The sequence below is a fragment of the Nipponia nippon genome, unplaced genomic scaffold, assembly GCF_047370975.1.
Source record: "Nipponia nippon isolate SJK-2023a ecotype South Korea unplaced genomic scaffold, ASM4737097v1 scaffold_45, whole genome shotgun sequence".
Lineage (NCBI taxonomy): Eukaryota > Metazoa > Chordata > Aves > Pelecaniformes > Threskiornithidae > Nipponia > Nipponia nippon.
Window position 1 is genome coordinate 226,489 of NW_028262364.1, and position 19,363 is coordinate 245,851.

The 19,363-nt window shown below is 54.3% G+C and overlaps 1 long non-coding RNA gene across 1 annotated transcript; it reads right to left on the reverse strand.

The window, feature by feature from the left end:
- Positions 1 to 296: 296 nt before the first annotated feature.
- Positions 297 to 13,533, reverse strand: LOC148052628 (uncharacterized). Its single transcript, XR_015709186.1, has 2 exons — positions 8,026 to 13,533; positions 297 to 3,219 (listed from the first exon to the last, which is right to left on the reverse strand). It is a non-coding gene; the product is annotated as an uncharacterized LOC148052628 (long non-coding RNA).
- Between the last annotated feature and the right edge of the window lie 5,830 nt (positions 13,534 to 19,363).

The window sequence follows — 19,363 nt, forward strand, 5'->3', positions numbered from 1 at the left end:
GCAATTGCATTGTGCATCATTTGCTTTGTAGATTCTGCTGTTATTATTATTATTATTACTACTCCTGCTACTGTTTTACTTTATGTTATTTCAGTTATTATACTGCTCTTATCTCAACCCACGAGTTTTCTCACTTTTACTCTTCCTATTCTCTCCCCCAGCCCACGGGGGCGGGGGGAATGAGCGAGTGGCTCTGTGGTGCTTAGTTGCTGGCTAGGGTTAAGCCATGACACTATATTACACACAGTCACCTGCTGTGACCACAAGAGAACCATTACTTAGAAAGAGACTAGTAATAACAACAGAAAAATAGAACCTTTACGGGGAATAAAAATAGAATAACAGCCATTAAATATAAATCAAACCATTATTCGTTTCCCTTGCCACGATACTAGTATTAATTGCTCTGTACAGAAAAGACCTTCTGACTGCCAGGCTGCCCTGCAAAGGTGATGGAGCAACTAATCCTCAGAACCATTTCCAGGCAGGTGAAGGACAAGAACGTCATCAGGATTCACCTAGGGGAATTCACACATGACCAACAGGATAACCAACTTCCGCGATGGAATGTCTGGCTTTGGAGATGGCGATATTGGCTACTGTGACTTCAGGAACCCTTTCAAGACTGTCTTCTGTAAGATCCTCCTAGAGAAGCTAACCAAGTCTGGCCTGGATGAGCAGACAGCGAGGTGGATCAAAAACTGTCCCAATGCCTGGGACCAGATGGTGGTGATCAGTGGCACACAGTACAGTTGGAGGCTTGGAACTAGCGGTGTACCCCAGGGGTCAATACTGGCTCCAGTCCTGTTCGACATCTTCCTTAATGATCTGGACGATGGGACAGAGTGCACTCTCGCCAAATGTGCAGATGACACCCACCTGGGTGGAGTGGCTGATATACCACAGGGTTGTGCTGCCATCCAGAGGGACCTCGACAGGCTGGAGAAATGGGCCGACAGGAACCTCATGCAGTCCAACAAGAGGAAGGACAAAGTCCTTTGCCTGAGAAGGAACAACTCAAGGCACCTTCCAACATCAACCACCTTGTGATTTGGCAAAAGACTCACAGGCACATTCCCGACTTTGTAGGTGGTATGTGGCAGGGCAAAGGGGAAAACTGAAACTTGGACTTTGCTCCTCCCCTTCCAGGGAGGATGACTTCCAGAAACAGCTTTTTACAGGAGCATTGAGGAAAAAGCACACTTTCCTCTTTCGGCTACAAGTTTCAAAGCTGGAACTCAAGAGAGAAACATTCAAGTGATACAAAAGTAATATGGGCAGGTAAAACAGTAGCACACAGAGGACTGGGGGGAGCTATGCAGCATGGTTGTGTTTGCTGTAGTTCTGGCATCTGCTGTATTGATGGTGTTTGATCTTCTGTTAGATCTTATGGTTCTTCTGTGAAGTTGCAGACACAGCTACATATGCATGTGACAGGGTTGTACCGCTCCGTACAAAAACTCAGAGCCTGGCTTCAGAAGGAATGAGAATAACATGCATCCCCATTTGACCAGTTGACTGGCTGCTTCCTGGAGCCTGAGACACCCACTGCTGGCCACAGCTTGTTGCTGGAGGCAGGGCTCCTGGAGACAGTGGAGGGGAAGGAAATCAACTGGGAAATGATTGGTACAGGCGCTCTCTTTCTCACTCTCAGGGCTGGCAGCTTCTGCAGGCAGCCTGCAAATTACAGTATCGGTGAAAAATGGTCAACGGTATGTGGTTCAAGGGGCAGAGTGTAGTGGTGCTCACAGGAGGAGTCTTGCCCATCAGAGACCTAGGGATCCACATCACAAGTGCTCTGGAGTCAGTGTAGCCATGTTTTGTGCCCTACTGCACTGCCTGTATCACCTGACCTTCATGCCTGTGCTAGGCCACACACATCCCTTCTGGTAGGATGGACTTAGCCAGCCAATCATAACAACAGAGCCTGGAGGAAGCAACCAGTTGTCAGTAGCGCATGGAAAAGACTGTGGTGAAGCAGGCTGTGTCCGTGCAGCTCACAGACAACCATGCTGTAGGAGATATCCACGCTGCAGCCCATGGAGGACCCAGTGTTGCAGCAAATGGAGATGACCTGAAGGAACCTGCAGCCCATGAAGATCCCACGCCGGAGCAGGCTCCTGGCAGGAGCTGCAGCCCATGGAGAGAAGCATAGAGAGGAGCAAGTTTTCTGGCAGGAACCGTTGCACCCACACTGTAGCAGTCTTTTCCAGAAGGACCATACCCCAAGGAGACAACCCACACTGAAGCAGGGGAAAAGTGTGAGGAGGAAGGAGTGGCAGAGCCAGTGTCAGGAACTGACCGCAATCCCTCTTCCTCATCTCCCTGCACTGCCTGGGGCAGGGAGCAGGTAGAAGTCTCAGGGATGAAGGAGTAAAGTTGAGCCAGGGAAGAAGAGAGGGGCCCAGGGTGGTGGTGGTGGGTTGTTAATTTTGTCATCATTTCTCATTATCCTACTCCATTTTTAATTGGCAATACATTAATTTCCCCCCTGTTCTTCTTTGCCTGTGATTGGTAAGCAATCTACCTGTCTATTTTGCCACAGGAGGTTTTTAATCTTATTTTCTCCTCCTGTCCCATTGAGGAAGGGGAGTGAGACAGCAGCTTGATGGGCATCTGACAGCCACCCAAGGTTAACGCACTGGAGTGGCGGAGGCAGCTAGCGGGATCCTGGGTGGCACCAGAAGGAGTGTTGCAAGTAGTTTGACGTAGGTGATCCTTCCCACCTATTCAGCACTGGTGAGGTCACACCTGGAGTACCGAGTCCAGCCTCGGGCTCCCAATTACAAGACAGAAATGATAGTGAAGCCTGGAGTTGCCACCCATGTGGTGTCAGCCCCGATGGATGTTCTTCTCTTCTACTACAGCTCCAGGTGCTGGGTAACAGTGATGTTGCTGTATCAGCTGGTGTATAAAAATGTTGCTACTGTCTCACCTCTCACTCACTCTGTAAGGATAACTTGAAACTGGACATGGAAGAAGGACGAGACTCCTCTGAATCATTGCTCAGGACAGAGCTACCCAACTGAGGACATGCCGCAGGAGTAAGTTTTTCTAGACCCTGGTTAAATGTTGATAAAATTGGGCCTTGTATTGTGGGGTACAATACAATGTACAATGTGTTGTGGGAGAGTCCACATAGTCCCCAGAGTGAGAGCATTCGTAAGGCATCTCTAGTGGCCGATCATGCTATGGCTGCCAAGTTCACATGGGAAAGTCCTGAAAAGGAAACCAATATCAGCCTTCCTGGGACTGTGCCCATAAGTGTCCATAATTCCTCATGTCCTCCAAACAGCTAACAATTACAGCTAGCAGTTCACTCAGAGCATGTAAAACATTGTGAGAGGTGGCTGGAGTGCTAGGACTGGGAGAGGGAACCCTACATCCTCTGGACAGTCAAACTCTGAAAGCCCGCTCACAGCTGCTCAGTCCACCGGCAGCACAGCAAATCCACACGCTGGCATCTGCAGAGGTCAGACTGCAAACAGCTGCCTTAGCAGCATTGGCCAGCGTGTAGACCACGGGACGCTGGGCTGGCATGGGCACATGCCAGAGCACGTGGCCTAAATAACAGTGCACAGCCTCCTTACGTCAAAGTAGGCAACCAGCTGCTACGAAACAAGAATTGCTGAGTCTGGCCCAGGAACAGCCCTGGCACCAGAATCCAGGGCTCATGCAAAAGGAGAAACCCCATTTCCCTCCCCCCCTCCCCCTGAAGACCGTGAGCTTTTCCTCGCCTCCCCATGGGAGGAAGGTAGATCTTGCATGAGAGACAGTTTCCCTTTGTCCTTGCCAAGCTGGGAGTGGCGAGAGCCCCTTTTCTGCCCCTAGCACAGCCCCGCACCACCCCAGGAAACACAGGGAGCTCTCCAAGAGTATTGTCCCGCTGTCCTTCTCCTTGCCGTCGATCCTTCTGATGTGCTGTGCCCTTGGTACCAAACTGGCCTGTGACGCTTGTGTCCATGAAAATGGAGGGGGGAGTGGAAATAGGAGAAGCAGAGAAAGCCCTGAAACAGGACTCCAACCACAGCAGGACTGTTCACCCAGGGCTTCACTGCAGCCAGCATAGCAACCCATCGCGCGTGGGTGTGTGGTGGAAATGGGGCTACAGGAAACACCCCCGATTAGAGGTGAAGCCTGTCCATGGGCCTGCTAAGGAGGGGAGGAGAGGTGGGCAAAAGGACCTGTCTGCAGCACTGCTGGGATCAGCCCGTGGTGTGTAGTGATGCCTGGACTCTCCCGAAGCCTGCCAACACTCCCCTCCAGCTCCTGTGTGCTCAGGTGGCCAAGAGGGACAATGGCATCCTGGCTTGTTTCAGGAATAGTGTGGCCAGCAGGACTGGGGCAGTGATCGTCCCCCTGTACTCAGCACTGGTGAGGCCGCACCTCGAAACCCGTGTTCAGTTTTGGGCCCCTCACTACCAGAAGGACATTGAGGTGCTGGAGCGTGGCCAGAGAAGGGCAGCAAAGCTGGGGAAGGGTCTGGAGAACAAGTCTTATGAGCAACAGCTGAGGGAACTGGGTTCTATAGCCTGGAGAAGAGGATGCTGTGGGGAGACCTTATTGCTCTCTACAACTACCTGAACGGAGGTTGTAGCAAGGTGGGGGCTGGTCTCTTCTCCCAGGCAGCAAGCAACAGGACGAGAGGAAATGGCCTCAAGTTGTGCAAGGGGAGGTTTAGATTAGATATTAGGAAAAATTTCTTCACGGAGAGAGTGGTTGGGCATTGGAACAGACTGCCCAGGGAAGTGGTGCAATCACGGTCCCTGGAAGTATTCATGTGGATGGGGGGACGTGGTTTAGAGGTGGACCTGGCAGTTAGATTAGCAGTTGGATGGCATGAGACAAGGAACTTTTTCTGCTTTTCTCATTCAATGAAGGAAGGTTTTGCACCACGCAGGACAAATCCCTTTGTCTTTGCCAAGATGTGATGGTGAGGAACCCACTCTGCTGTCCCTGAAACTGCTCTGAATGAGCACAGGACCACTCACAGGCAAGTGGGGCTTGGGCCCTATGCTGCCATCCTCAACTTTGAAAGGTCTTTGCAAGATGGGTTGCAGTGCCCCAGGAGCAGAGTGCCAGTCCAAGGGCAAAGCATTAGACCCCAAGAGGTGGGAGTAGCAGGTAGGTGCCCTGCCTGTCCCCACACCACAGACGAGGCAGGCTGGACAGAGCTGTCTAACTCACAGCTAGAAGAGGAGGAGGGCTACTCCCAATGTGCTTTGCAGGGATGGGTGAGGACGACGAGCCAGAGGCAGCTCAGGCTGCAAGCAGTCAGCACAGCTCCAGACAGCTGTGCAGAGCACAGGGCCATGCACAGTTCCTGAGCAGGGGCATCACCCCTTCCTTCCACTTACCTGCGATGGGCAATAACCCCACGCACAGGGCAGTCCACATGGCCAGGCACGCTCTGGCTCACCTCTCGCCACCTTCACTCTGCCTGCAGAACAGCTCTGCCCACATCTCCCCTGGCTGGGCCTCTGTCACTGCAGGCAGTCCTCGTCCCTCCTAGGCACTCCCTCGCTCTAAGACAACAGTGAGGGTGAGAGGCGGGGGCTGGAGAAGCAGATGTTGAAGCTGTTGGTGCACTCCTGAGTGCCTTTCACCCTGCAGGGTGCAATAACAGAGCGCTCGCTTGGCAGGAAAACCTCTGGGGGGCAAATGGTGACGTGTGGCTCTAGAGCCACTCACAGCCTTCCTCTGAGGAAGGACAGCAGGGTGCTGCTGGGACTGTGGAGCTGGCCCTGGGGGTGGCAGGGTGTCCTCCCAGTGGCCCCCTGTCCCTTGGTGCTCCTGAGTTGCTGCTCCAGGATGGGAGCCTTGGCGCCCAACTCTGCATATGGACAGGGCACCCCCAGGCATACGTGCACCCCACCCTGATCCCTCCACTCTGGCTCAGTGCCCTACTCCTCCACTTACTCCCTCGTGCTGACACTTCTCCAGCTGCTTCTGCGCTGGCAATGGCCTTGCACATTCCCTAAGGACCAAACACCAGTAAGACGGTGAACAGACTGTTCATCACGTCCAGGCGAAAAGGCGCTCTGCAGCTCAGCTCCTGCTGTGGCACTGCTCTGGGGCTCCCTGAACAACATCAGGTTTCAAAACTCAATTCAACTCTAGCTTTCCATGTTCACATTTGAGTTCTTCAATGCCCACTCTGCTCCTTCCAAAAACAACCTCTTTCCCTGTCTCTTTCTGCCTGTGAGAGAGACCAAGAAGGAAGGAAGAAGGTTAACAACACATTCAGGGTTTGGTGTGTGCTGGTGGGAGACTCCGCTGCTGCTGCTGCTGCAGCACCTCTGTGCCTGTTTCTGGGAAAAGCCAGCCCAGTCTAGTCTTGAGAAGTCTCGGAAGAGACTTGCCTTGCAGCAACCACAAATGACGTGGCTGGATTTAATCCCCCTCCTTCCACTTCTGCCCTGGCCCTGCCGGTGTTTCAAGCACGGTGCCCTTTTCCAGCTCACTGGTGTGCAGAAATAGGTGGCCCTGTCTGCAGCTGTGGGCGAAAGCACCTCCAGCGACAGCTGGTTCCTGGAGGGGTCTGCAGAGCTGGTGACTCGCATCTGCAAGGATGAAGCAATGTGCTGGAGTCCCAGGAAAGGATACTGCAACGCTATCTGCTGCAGCTCTCTGCCAGGAGCCTGCCGGATCCAGTCCCAAGTGTAGCTGCTGTCGCTGATGGGGACACCAGAGATGTGGCAGGTAAGCGTGAGAGACTCTGAGACCTTCCCTACCGTGGGGCCTGAGGCCTCTGTCTGCACCTGAGTAAGGGCACCTGCGACCCCAGGAGACAAGGATGAACCAGCAACAAGAGATGGATCAATTGCTTCACCTACTCCACCACTTCCCTGGGCTTCTGCTTGTCACCCCCAAGATCCAGCAGCTGCAAACACACAAGATCACAAGCTGTTGCTCCCATTGTAAGGTCAGATCTGGGAGAGAAACACAGACTTCTTACTACCCGAAGAGAAGGAGGACCCTCCTGTACTGGGTTTCCACTGCAACGTTTTGGGAGCCGGGCGCTGCAGCGATGGCCTCTGTGATGAGGCCAGGGACTGCCTCATGCCCAACACAGCCTGTTCCAGCTACAGAATTCCCAAAGTGTGCAGTGAAGACCAGGAACACCTGCGGTGCACAGTGGTGCCACCTGACTCCTTGGGAACAGCCCTGAGACCTGCCCCCTCCTCACCCCTGCCAACATTCACCTTCCCCACATCTATTGCACCCTGAGCTGGGCCCCAGCACCTTTCTGCTCAAGCTCAGCTGGATTTCCTGTCTCCGTGCCAACAGCACAGAAGTAGCGGGCAGAGTCCCGCGGGTGCAGGGCATGCAGGGACAGAGATGACATGGACTGGGAATTGTCCCGGGACACCGTGGCTCGACCCTCCACTGCTGCCCCATACTTCTGCATGCTACCCAAGATGTTGATGTAGGACACCCACTCGAGTGTGCCACCGGGTGCCTGACGGTACCATAGAACATAATATTCCTGGAAGGTGAAGCCGGACCCGCGGCAGGAGAGGAGCACGGAGTCCCCGGGCGCTCGCAGCCCTCCGCCGGCCTCCACCACCCTCAGCTGCGCCCACACCCCTGCGGACGGAGAGCGCTCGCAGCCGGGCAGGGCGCGCCCACGGCCCGACGACCTTCACCCGACGCCCCGACGCCCCCCGCCCCGGCACAGCCCCAGCCGCCACCCCCCTCTCTCCCGCCAAAGCCCCGCGCCCGGGGCAATGCCCCGCCTGCCCCCCTCGGGGCTCAGCCGCGCCTGCTCCCGACACTGCGGCCCGACCCGCTGCCCGACAGCCTCCCCCTGCCCCTGCCCCTGCCCCTGCCTCTCCCCCTCCCTCTCCCGCCCACGCCACCCGCTCCCCGCTCCCCCGCTAACGAAGGCGAGCGCCAGGCGACAGCGCGCCCGCCGCGGCAGCAGCCGCAGCCCCGCGGCCCCGGCACGGGCACGGCCGCCCGCGGGCAGCCCCAGCCCCGGGCCCAGCCCCGGCCTCGCTCCCCTCCCCGCCCGCCTCTCACCTGCCGGCCCCGCGGCCAAGGACAAGGCCAGGAGCCACGGCCCCAGCCCGGGCGCCATCACGCCCTGCCGCGCCGGGGACGGACGGCGCCCAAGGGCCCGGGCCCAGCCGCACAGCAGCCCAGCGGACCCGCGCTCCGCACCCATCCTCATCTCGCTCCTGCTCCTGCCCCTGCCCCTGCTCCTGCTCCTGCCCGCCCCGCCGCCTCGGCCCCTCGCCGGGGCAGCGCCGACGCCTCTGCCCGCCCCCAACCCACCCGGCCCGGCCCCCCGGGGCCGCGGCCCCTCCGCGCCAGGAGAAGGGCGGGCGCGGGGAGGGACGCGGGCCAGGGCCGTGGGCAGAGCAGGAGCGCCCCGCCCCGCCCCCCCAAGGCTCCTGGCCCCTGGCTCCCAGCGCGGCTCCCACGCTCTCCCGCCTTCTCGCCCAGCCCCAGCGCCAGCGCCAGCGCCGGGGCCGGGCTGTCGGCCCGCAGCGGCCCCTCGCAGGACCCTCCCCGTGCCCCGCACCCCCAGCCCGCCCTGGCCTCACTCCCGTCCCCTGCCCGCGCCGACCAAGACACGCGGAGCCCTGGGCTGCCCCCCACAGGGACCTCCACAGCCTGCAGACATGGGCTGACAGGAACGGCCTGCACTTCAACGAGGGCAACAGCAAAGTCGTGCACGTGGGGAGCAACACCCCCATGCACCAGGGCAGGCTGGGGGCCACCCAGCTGGAAATCGCATTCTCACAAAAGCACCCAAGGGTTCTGATGGACCACAGCTTGACCTTGAGCCACAACTGTGTGCTTGCAGCAACGGTGCCTAATGATGTCCTGGCCTGTACCAGAAAAGGTGTTTCCAGAAGGTCAGGGATGTGATCCTTCCCCTGTACTCAGCACTGCTGAAGTCACACCTGCAATACCAGGAATAATTCTGGACCTCCATGCATAAGGGAGATGCGGACATTGAGTCTAGTGAAGGGCCACAAAGACGATTAGGAGACAGGAGTACCTCTTCCATGAGGAAAGCCTGAGAGAGCTGGGACAGTTTATCCTGGAGAAACAAAGGCTCACGGGGGATCTCATCCACATACAAAACCATATGAAGGGAGGGTGCAAAGAAGGCAGGCCCAGGCTCTTTTCAGTGGTGCTCAGTGACAAGTCAAGAGGCCATGCACACCAACAGAAACACAGCAGGATCCATCTAAACATCAGGAAACACTTTTTCACTGTCAGGGTGAGCAAGCACTGGCCCAGGTTGCCCACACAGGCTGTGGAGTCTCCATGCTTGCAGATATTCCAAAGCTGTCTGGGCATGGTCCTGGGCACCTGGCTCCAGATGGCCCTGCTTGAGCAGGCGCGATGGACCAGATGCCCTCCTGACGTGCCTTCCAACTTCATCCTTCCTGGGATTCTGTGAAAGACTCACACGCACATTCGCGACTTTGCAGGTGATATGTGCCAGGGCAAAGCAGAAAACTGAAACTCAGACTTTGCTACGTAAATTCAGCTCTTCACTGGCCAAGGAGGGAGGGAACAACATTTAGCACAGGAATTTATTGTTCTATATTTTAGCTATGCCCATAGCGTTGCCCCAGCCTAATGCATGTTGGACCCCAATAGAGAGGAAAGCAGGGTTTATACCTGTGGCTCAGCAGTGACTATTGCTCAGGTAATTGGTATGTACTTGTCCTATGCTGGATCAGTACATGGTTGTCCCGTACAGGTAGTACAGACGTATGGCCAGTGGTGTGTGAATCTTCATTTTTCTAAACCAATGTCCCATGCAGGCAGCAGGCTTTATCCTGGATTTGAGTCAATTGCAGTTCTGGCTGTGGTTACATGCCAGGTTTCATTGAAGGCTAAATTTTCTCTTGTTTTATCATCGGTATGGGGTGTTCTGAGTTGGGAAAAGCTGGCTTTGGTTGGGTCATCAGGTCACATTGACCCTGAGGTAAAAGCTCACAGTCTCAGGACGTGTTTGTTCTTCTAAGCAAGTGGTATTGCAGTGAGCATGTTGCCTTTCAGAGCTAGGGCCCTGATGACTGCCAGAAACAGCTTTCTACAGGAGTGCTGAGGAAAACTCACTTTCCTCTTCTGCCAACACGTTTCAAAGCTGGAACTCAAGAGAGAAATATGCGAGTGATACACAAGTAATATGGGCAGGTAAAACAGTAGCACGCAGAGGACTGGGCAGAGCTATTCAGCATGGTTGTGTTTGCTGTATTTCTGACATCTGCTGTATTTATGGTGTGTGGTCTTCTGTTAGACCTTATGGTGTGGTGTACTTTTGTAAAGTTGCAGATACAGCTACGTACGCATGTGACGAGCTTGTACAACCACGTACACAAACCCAGAGCCTGGCTTCAGAAGGATGGGCAATAACATGCATCCCCATTTGACCGGTTGACTGGCTGCTCCCTGGAGCCTGAGAGGCCGACTGTGGCCCACAACTTGTTGCTGGAGGCAGAGTTCTTGGACAGAGTGCAGGGCAGGGAATTCAACCACAGCCAAAGGCCACTGCCAGAGGATTGCAGGGGGTCCATGGCGGCATGTTGGCAGCGCAGGAGGTCCGGAGCAAAGACTAGAGGTCTTCCCCCCAGTCAGAAACCCAAGGACGCAAGAGTACGCCCAAAGCATTTCCAGCTCCCACAGCTGTCTCTTCAAAGCTCTGGCTGGCCATCAGGCCTGATGCTGTCCTTTCAGGCTCTCCAGAAAGGGCATGAGAAAGGGGAGCAGAAGAGGAGGCAGATTTGCTCCCAGAATGGTAGAAGAGCTGAGGCTGTCATGGACCTCTGCAAAAGGTCTGGTTTAACCGTCTTCCTCGAAGCAGGGACAACTAAAGTAGGTGTACTGGGTCTCCTTGGGATGGAATTAATTTGCTTCATGGAAGCCCGTATGGGCAGACACGATGTTTTGTGACCAAAACCGTGTTGATATCACACTGATGTTTTAGCTGTTGCTGAACAGTGTTCACACAGCATCAAGGCCTTCTTGTACAGCTCACCACAACCGGCCAAAGGGATATTCCATACCACATGAAACCATGTGAACCAATAAACCTGGGGGAAATAAGGAGCACACGGGGACATTCAGAGTTAGGACATTTGTCTTTCCCAAGTAACCACTATGGGTGATGAAGCCCTGCTTTCCTGGAAAGGCCTAAACATCTGCCTGCCGTGTGGACGTCGGGAATGAATTCCTTATCTTGCTTGGTTTGTGTGTGCAGTTGTTGCTTTGCTTATTAAACTCTCTTTATCGCAACACACAAGTCTTCTCACTTTTACCCTGCCAATTCTCTCCTGCCATCCCACTGTGGTTGACTACACGAGCAGCGGTGTGGGACTGAGCTGCTTAGTGGGGGTAGGGATGGCAGGCTGCCCACAAACTTGTGCTGTTCAGTTTTGAATACCTCCAAGAATGGAGGCTACACAGCCTCAGGTATTTACACACACTGACAAATCCCCCCTAGCATTTCCTTCTCCACGCTAAACAAACCCAGTTCTCTCAGGCTCTCCTTGTATGTCAGATGCGGCCTTCCTCATCTTCATGGCCCTGCATTGCATTTGCTCTGGTATGTCCATGTCTTTCCTGTGTTGGGGAGCCCAGGACTGGACGCAGTAGTCCACAGTCTCACCAGTGCTGAGATCAAGAGCAGTCCAACCCAGCGAGCAGCTACAATTGCCAGGAGGCCTCCATGGATAAGCAAGGCAAGGGAAAATGCAGGCCCACTGCTGAATGGGGTGGGGACCGGGTGACACAGGACATGGAGAATGCCTGAGGTCCTGAATGCCTTATTCCCCACAGTCTTTACTGGCAAGAGTGGCCTTCAGGAATCCCAGGTCCCAGAGTCCTGGGAAAAAGGCTGGAGCAAGGAACATGTCACAGCCCACTTATCTAGTCCAGAATCAGTAGCTTTGTCTCTGATGTTTGCAGGGAGGTCAGTGCTGAAAGCATAACTAAATTCAGAATACACAACATCCACTCGCTCCTCATCCACCAAGACTCATCGTCTTACTGTAGAAGGCTTGAAATTTGGTTAAGCACGGTTTCCACTTCACAAACCCATGCTGACTGTCAGTGAGGAAGGAGAGGGTGCTGTTGGCAGAAGCTGCAACTCTTCAAGATAAGAAAAGGAATGTCCTGCCTGGAGACAGGGAAAGGATCCAAAGAGGAACAAGAAGACCCCAGACCCAAATATTACTATTGGACCCAACCGTCGCATGACGGGAGGGGAACTTAGACTGTAAGGGTCTAATTGCCCAGGGATCTCTTTGTTCGGGGTCCCTCCCTGGAGGCACCCAGCTCGAGCTGCTCTTCACCACTGTACCACTCCATAAATTCACCTGGCATACGCCATGTGGGAGACTCTGCTTCGGGGAAACCTCGGGTCGAGCCTGAAGGGAGAAGAAGCGCACAAGGGTGAGTGTGTGTGTGTGAGTCGAAAAGGGGCACCCGTCAGCTCAGTGGAGCTGCCTGCTGCGAAGGGACTCCGGTCCTAGCAGTTAAAGTCTCGGGTGGTGTGCGTGTGACTCCCGGGATGGTGTGTGAATGCCCGGGCGCCTGCTGCTCACTTAACAGTCTGGCACCCCAGATGGGACCCTAGGCCAGCACCCTCCGATCCTCCTACCTCCAAACATCCAACTGCAGGCAGCAGGTGTATTTACCTGGGACCTTTGGAGAGGGAGGCTCCGAAAGGTGAGTGGTAAAAATTACCTGAGCAGCCTTGAGACTAGTGAATTAGGGGGTGCATGGCCTGATCAGCATAAATCACACAGAAGGAAAAGAAAAAAAAAAATGGGGGGGAAAAGGGGAAAAAAAAAGGGGGGAAAAAAAACCAAAACCCAAAGGTGGTGTGTGGCCACATCAGTGTAAATCGCACATAATTAAGGAAAAGAAATGGGAAACATACCCAGCGTAGAAAGGGGGACACCCTTAGCTGAGGTTTTACAGAATTGAGAAAAAAATTATGGTACAGCCGAAATATCTAAGAAGTGCGCAACCAAATTATGCCAAGATGAATGGCCGTTTATTACAAGAATGGCAGGAGGGAGCTCCCTGCAGTCATGACCAGGGAGACATTGGAGACTGGACGATAGGTACCCACACCAGATGGATTACTGGTAGCTATGGCATGCATGACCTGGGGAGAGAAAGCTTCCAGGACTAAAGTCGAAAAAGAAAAAGGGGGTCATTGTAGCAGCAGCAGAAGCTACCACACAAGAAACTCCTGTAAGTAGTTCAACCCCACCTTATGTCCTCTCTAGCTTCTGATTCTCCTCCTGTTTACCCACCGGCTGCCGGGCTCTTTCCTAGCACTATGAGTCATGTTCCTAATCCTACTGCTGTACAGCCTGGGGCCTGGTGGAGACTGGGCCAGTGCTAACCTTTTATAGGTACCAGCCTTGGAAACCTAGTGAGGTAGCGGTGTGGGGAAGTACGATGGCCTGCCTAAGGGAGGATGCCAAGAGGTGAGCCCAGCTACTCTCAAAAATATGTGCAGAGTGTAATGCGAATTGAAGTGACACCCGAATACCATCAAGGGAACTCTTTCACCCTTATGAAAGAGAATAAATAATCAATAAGGATGCTGAATTGCCTCAACAGGCAGGAGGAAACAGAACCCCCTGGAGAGCAAATGATCCAAACGGGCACTATAATCATGCAGGAGACCTGATAAGCTTCCTGGTGATTTTTGGGGACAACTCCAGCAAGCTCTGCTAAAATACGGAGGAATGACGCTGCAGAATTTTAATGATGCGCTCACGATTAGCGTCTTTGTGGGCCAGGCGGTGCCCGATATAGGCGATTACTTTAAAGAACACATGCCTGGGTGGCAGGGAGAGAATTTGGAAAAGATTTTGAGTATTACTGTGTTTGTATATGATGGGTGCGAGGAAAGGCAAAAAGCTGAGCAGATTAAAGGGGAAAAAAAAGAAAAAAAGGCAAAAGAACAGGAGGCAAGTTTACTGGATGCGGCTTTAGCAAGGAATTTGCAAGTGAGAGATGGGAGCTGGGGGGGAAGAAGCCTGGATAGGAGGTCTGAGCTAAGACCAGGAAAAGAAGAAAGAGGAACGGGAAGGAATGGTGAAAAGGAGTGCTAGTATTGTGGGAACTTTGGGCATAGAGAGTGGGAATGCCCACTCTGGCCGCGGGAAAGGACGAAAGAAGGAAATGGTCACCGGGAAGAATTCCTCGGGAAGATTCGCAATCACAATGACTGGAAGAAAGAGACCCTGCGCATCTTGAAGCAGAAAGATTACAAATTTTTAATATGTGGGTAACCCAATGTGGGTAAACCAAGAGACATATTATAGGTAAAGCTGAAGGTTGTGAAGTTGAATTCTTGGTCGATACGGGAGCCACATTATCCCTTTTGAATTTTACCCCGAGACTGTCTCAGGCCACAGACAGAATTTTAATATGTGGAGTCACAGGACAAAGATAGCAGAATTTGAGTAAACCCCTATTAGGAATTATGAGAAACAAGAGTATATGAGGGTGATTTGTATTGGCGGGGGACTCCCCAGCATGCCTGTTTGTTAGGGAGAGATCTCTTACAGACGCTAGATGTAGAATTACACTTGTCACCTGAAGGTACAGATTTAATAATCATGGGAATGACTGTAGTCACTGGAAGCCCAAATAATGAGCTAAAAATACCGGAGGTATTGAAACCAGTACCAACAAAGCTGTAGAGGAAAACTAGCACTGATGTAGGACTACTAGTTTCAGCTTAACCCGTAAACAAACAAACAAAAAAAAACCAAAGGGAGGAGAGCCCCCTCCGGCTGTGAAACAGTATCTGATTCCTCAAGAAGCTGAGAAGAACATTCAAAAGCAAATAGACCGGTATTTAGCCAAAAAGATTCTGAAAGTGTGTGTGTGTTACCATATAATACTCCTAGACTCCTCAAAAAAAAAAAAATAGATTAGGTGAAGCTGGGGACCTGGAATATCGTTTTGTACAAGATGTACGGGTGGTTAATCAGTACATAGTGACTCCTCATCCAGCAGTGCCCCATCCCTCTACCAGACTTTTACAAATACCACATTGGGCAAGAGATTTTATGGTGATTGATCTAACCTCTGCCTCCTTTCGCATCCCCTTAGGTGTGAACAGCCAACTTTTGTTTGCCTTTACATGGAAAGAACAACAATTAACCTGGACTCCTCTCCCACAAGGCTTTGGAGCGTCTCCTACAATTTTTTTTGCGAACACTGACAAATTATTTGAGAGATATAAAATTACCGGGCAAATTGGCTCTTGTACCATATGTAGACGATTTGCTAATAGCGAGTAAAGATGAGGATGCCTGTATAAAAGACACTATACATCTATGTACTGCCTTAGCAGAGAAAGGTCATCGTGCATCTCCATCCAAACTTCAGCTGTGTCAGAAGGAAGTTAAATCTTTAGGGTTTATCCTAAGGGAAGAGCAGTGAGTAATAGACTCAGAAAAGAACAGAAGCTGTAATAAAGCTTCCGTGTCCAGACACAAAGAAACAGCTGCGAGGCTTCCTTGGAGCTGTGGGATTTTGTTGACCGTGGATTCCTGGGTTGGGAGAATTAACAAGATCACTGACAAAAGTAACAAGTAATGAGTAGGTAGAACCTATTGCATAGGGTCCGGAAAAGGAGCAAGCTTTTAAAACAATCAAAGGAGATTTGGCATCAGCTCCCGCTCTCGGACTCTCAGACTATACCAAACCCTTTCACTTGTATGTACATGAGCGAAAAGGATAGCCAGTGGAGTAATAACGTAACAAAGGAATGTCCTGCCCAGAGACTGGGAAAGGATCCAATGAGGAACAAGAAGACCCCAGACCCAAATATTACTATTGGACCCAACTGTCACATGACGGGAGGGGAACTTAGTCTGTAAGGGTCTAATTGCCCAGGGATCTCTTTGTTCGGGGTCTCTCTCCAAAGGCACCCAGCTCGAGCTGCTCTTCACCGCTGTACCACTCCATAAATTCACCTGGCGTACGGCATGGCGGAGACTCTGCTTCGGGGAAACCTCGGGTCGAGCCTGAGGGGAGAGAAAGCGCCCGAGGGTGAGTGTGTGTGTGTGAGCGAGGGGTCGAAAAGGATCCACCACTGGCCAAAGCTGAGCCCATCAGCTAAGCCGATGGTGCCTCTGTGAAAGCATATTTACAAGAGAGGTAAAAACCACGGCACAGTGGCTGTGAGAGAGAAAAGTAAGAAGAGCTGTGAGATAAACAACTCTGCAGACACTAAGGTCAGTGAAGAAGGAGGGGGAGGAGGTGCTCCAGGCGCCAGAGCAGACATTCCCTGGAGACCATGGTGGAACAGGTTGTCCCCCTGCAGCCCATAGAGGCCTACGTCAGAGCAGACAGCCACACTGCAGCCCATGCAAGACCCCACACCACAGCAGTCAGATGTGCCCTGAAGGAAGCTGGTGCACACACAGAGCCCATGCAGGAGCAAGTCTTCAGGCAGCAACTGTGGCCCGTGGGAGCCTACGCTGCACCACTCTGTTCCTGAAGGACTGTACTCTGGGGAGAGGCCCCACACTGGAGCAGTTCATGAAGGACTGTCTGCTGGGGGAGGGACCTCAGGCCAGAGCAGGGGCAAAATGGGAGGAGAAAGGAGTGGCAGAGAACAAGGGTTATGAACTGACCCCAACCCACATTCCCCAACTCCCCGCACTGTTTGGGCTGTGGAGGAGGTAGAAGACTCGGGGACGAAGGAGCCAAGTAGAGCCTGGGAAGAAGAGGTGGCTGGGGGAAGGTGTTCTTAATCTTGTCATTGCTTCTCCTTATCCTACTCTAGTTTTTATGGGCAATACATTCATTTTCCCAAAGTCTGCTGTGCCTGGGATTGGTGAGCAGCCTACCTGTCTTTATTTTGACTCATGAGCATGTTCATCTTATTTTCTCCCCTTGTCCATTGCGGAAGGGGAGTGAGAGAGCAGCTTGGTGGGCATCTGGCTGCCACCCAACGTTAACCCACCAGAATGGCAAAGGCAGGTAATGGTATCCTGGGTGGCACCAGGAGGAGTGTTGCCAGCAGGGCGAGGGAGCTCATGCTTCCACGCTACTCAACACCGGTGAGGCTCCACCTGCAGTACTGGGACTGCTTCCAGGCTCCACAGGACAAAAGAGACATGGACGAACTTGGGAGAGTCTGGCAGAGGGCCACGAAGATGCGAAAGGGACAGCAGCATTTCTCCACTTAAAAAAGGCTGAGAGCTGGGACTGTTTAACCCGGAGAAATGAAGGCCCGTCAGGGGATCTCAAATGTACAGAAATACCTGAAGAGAAGGGGCACATAAAGGCGGGGCCAGGCTCTTCCCAGTCATTCCCAAGTGACAGCACAAGCGGCCATGGGCACAAACTGAAACACAGCACGGTCCCTCTCAACATCAGGAAACACTTTTGCACTGTCAGGGTGACTCAACACTGGCACAGGTTGTGCAGAGAGGCTGTGGAGTCTCTCTGCTTGGAGGTATTCCAAAGCTGCCTGGGCATGGTACTGATCAACCAGCTGTAGGGGGCCCTGCTTGAGCAGGGCCGTTGCACCAGATGACCTCTGGAGGTTCCTTCAACCCTAAACCATTCTGTGAAAACAGGGTTGCAAGAGCCTTTGGGCACAGAGATGGGCTGTGACCCTCCTGTACTGGGCTTCCACTGCAAGGTTTTGGGAGCCGGGCGCTGCAGCGATGGCCTCTGTGATAAGGTCAGGGACTGCCTCATGCCCGACACAGCCTGTTCCAGCCAGCTTGGCAGCAGACTCGTCGCTGGCCAAAGCTGAGCCCAGCAGCGAAGATGGCAGTGCCTATGGGACAACATAGCTAAAAGTGGTCAAAACTGGGTGCAGCAGTCTGAGAAGTGAGGAAAGAAAGTGTGAGAAACGATCCTGCAAACACCAAGTCAGTGAAGGAGTGGGAGACCCTCCAGGTGCCAGACCAGAGATTGGCCTGCAGCCCGCGGAAGAGACCCCCGTGGAACAGGGATTTCCCTGCAGCCTGTGCAAGATCCCATGCCAGAGCATGTGAATATGCCCTGACTGGAACTGGGGCCTGTGGAGAGCCCAGGCTGGAGCAGGTTTACTCTGAAGGACTACGGCCCTTGGGAAGGAGCCACCCTGGAGCCATTGGTGAAGCACTGCAGACCATGGGAGGGAGGAAGGAGCAGCAGAGATGACGTGTTGTGGACTGACCCCACACCCCATTCCTCCCACGCACTTTGGGGACAGGAGGGAGAGAAGTCAGGAATGAAGGACTGAAGTTGAGCCTGGGCAGCGGCGGGGATTCAGGGGGAGCAAGGTGTTTTAAGGAGGCTTTTTTGTTGTTGCTCACAATTCTGCTCTAATTTAATTGCCAATAAAATAGAATTCCCAAAGTGTGCAGTAAAGGCCAGGAACACCTGCGGTGCACAGTGGTGGCACCTGACTCCTTGGGAACAGCCCTGAGACCTGCCCCCTCCTCACCCCTGCCAATATTCACCTTCCCCACATCTAATGCACCCTGAGCTGGGCCCCAGCACCTTTCTGTTCAAGCTTAGCTGGATTTCCTGTCGCCGTGCCAACAGCACAGAAGTAGCGGGCAGAGTCCCGCGGGTGCAGGGCACGCAGGGACAGAGATGACTCGGACTGAGAATTGTCCCGGGACACCGTGGCTCGACCCTCCACTGCTGCCCCGTACTTCTTGGTACTACCCAAGATGTAGGACACCCACTCGAGTGTGCCACCGGGTGCCTGACGGTACCACCGAAAAGCATAATTCTGGAAGGTGAAGCCGGACCCGCGGCAGGAGAGGAGCACGGAGTCCCCGGGCGCTCGCAGCCCTCCGCCGGCCTCCACCAGCCTCAGCTGCGCCCACACCCCTGCGGACGGAGAGCGCTCGCAGCCGGGCAGGGCGCGCCCACGGCCCGACGACCTTCACCCGACGCCCCGACGCCCCCCGCCCCGGCACAGCCCCAGCCGCCACCCCCCTCTCTCCCGCCAAAGCCCCGCGCCCGGGGCAATGCCCCGCCTGCCCCCCTCGGGGCTCAGCCGCGCCTGCTCCCGACACTGCGGCCCGACCCGCTGCCCGACAGCCTCCCCCTGCCCCTGCCCCTGCCTCTCCCCCTCCCTCTCCCGCCCACGCCACCCGCTCCCCGCTCCCCCGCTAACGAAGGCGAGCGCCAGGCGACAGCGCGCCCGCCGCGGCAGCAGCCGCAGCCCCGCGGCCCCGGCACGGGCACGGCCGCCCGCGGGCAGCCCCAGCCCCGGGCCCAGCCCCGGCCTCGCTCCCCTCCCCGCCCGCCTCTCACCTGCCGGCCCCGCGGCCAAGGACAAGGCCAGGAGCCACGGCCCCAGCCCGGGCGCCATCACGCCCTGCCGCGCCGGGGACGG